This window comes from Phodopus roborovskii, unplaced genomic scaffold (genome assembly GCF_943737965.1).
Source record: "Phodopus roborovskii unplaced genomic scaffold, PHOROB, whole genome shotgun sequence".
NCBI classification, from domain to species: domain Eukaryota; kingdom Metazoa; phylum Chordata; class Mammalia; order Rodentia; family Cricetidae; genus Phodopus; species Phodopus roborovskii.
Genome location: NW_026126470.1, coordinates 5,272,156 through 5,273,948, shown reverse-complemented (window position 1 = coordinate 5,273,948; position 1,793 = coordinate 5,272,156). Strand labels below are relative to the sequence as shown.

At 40.1% G+C, this 1,793-nt stretch overlaps 1 pseudogene; it reads right to left on the bottom strand.

The window, feature by feature from the left end:
* Positions 1-768: 768 nt before the first annotated feature.
* On the bottom strand, positions 769-1,343 carry LOC127227315 (60S ribosomal protein L9-like; annotated as a pseudogene).
* Between the last annotated feature and the right edge of the window lie 450 nt (positions 1,344-1,793).

Below are 1,793 nucleotides of genomic sequence, written 5' to 3'. Positions count from 1 at the left end.
GAGTAAATGAGTCATCATTTGACTCTTGGATTCTTCACAAGCAGTTCTGAGGAAGTTGGACAAATGGATAGCTCTTCTGGAGGCATAGGCTCTCCTAGAGCTAGCATCACACACAGAAGAGAAGACTGTGACCTGGGGTGGCTAGGCACTGTTTCAGAACTCTAAGAGGGTCTCATCAATGTATGTCATCTATTGGTCAAGAATGGCCCCATGGACAAAATATCATTCTTATTTCTAGGCTACACAAACATGAGTACTCATAGGTTGTGTTTAAATGCCACAGAAATACTATTTACAGGACTTAGGAGGTCCTACCAATTCTAGCTAATGTCTTCAGGCTGTTATAGAGTGCATCTGTATGAAGCTCATTGTAGCATTTACAGAACCGATTCTCTCGGTTGGAATAAACAGGAGACTAGTAGAATTTTAGAATGTTCACAAAGGAAATACATGAAGTCCAAATCAAAGTCAGTTCTACTCATACTCTGTAAAATCCACATGGTTACTTGCCAATGTTCTATTTTGTACTATGTGGCTTATTCTGAGGCCATAACTGATATTCCTCATTTTACTTACTCAAATATCTCATTCTAGGTTTACTATACCCTCACTCCAGAATTTCAACTCATGTAGGTTGTTTATTTGGTGAAATAACTCATATCTTTGGCCTAGAAGCCTCCATTTTTTTTCAACACAAGTCTTGTATTGTTCAAAAAGACCCACCAAATCATACTTAAATTCAGGATGTAGTTTTTAGAGCTGGGTAACTTAGGTCTTACTCACCAGCCTGCTGTATTGTACTCTTCCCTTTTCAGACACATAGATACCATCCAAAATCTTCCTGATATCTTTGTTGTTAACTGTTGTGGCTTGCTGAATCAGAGCCATGCAATTTGAAACAAGCTCAGTATCACTTCTTTCAAGGATTAATTCATCCTTCTGGGCTTGAGAGACAGAATAAGCAACACCTGTCCTTATCTGAACTCTGTGGATGTATTTTTCACTCAAGAAATTTCAGATTTCAACCAAAGACCTGTTCTCATGAATATGGTGTTGATGGGGGAAGTGAGCATACACAGACCTCATCTTGTAGCAGAAGCTCAGTGTGACACACTTGATCATGTTCTGAACATGACTGCAGATGGTTCAGACAGTGACAAGTTCCTTTCTGTTACCCCTCCATTTGTCAGCCTGGAGCTTCTTCTTCCCAAGGAGACTCAGCTCTATGTTGATGTGACTGAAGTTCCTCTGGAGAGTTCCTTCACAATGGCTGTGTGCCTCTTCAGAGTGATGTCCACATTTCCTGGAATGTCGATAGTCTGACTGCTGAGAATGGTCTTCATTCTCGCAGTAGATGGTGCGAAGAGAGTGAGAAGCCTCAAAATTTTTATGAAAGACTTTACCACATCATGGTTGTAATTGTTTGTTCACTGTCATTGTTGAATGTTGAAGCACCGAGCGATACTCTTATGAATTGTGTTCACCTTGCCAAACTGCCAGGGTGAGTTCTGCATTAGTGCAGTAGCTTCTTTTCTGTTTGGCCTCTTAGTCCTGTGGCATGAGCAATCCATGTTAATAGAGATAGCTTAAGTTCAGTGGGGACACTGTTGTATTTCCTAGTAGATGGACTCCCTTTTGTTCTTTTAAAACCAGGACAAGTAAACTGAGAGAACATATGATGTGGGACTAGGTGGTGCAGATCCTGTGTGTAGGGACATGAGAATATTGGATGCAGTGTACAGTTATATAATATTGGTTTATTTATTTATTTTTTTGACCTGTGCATACTAGTT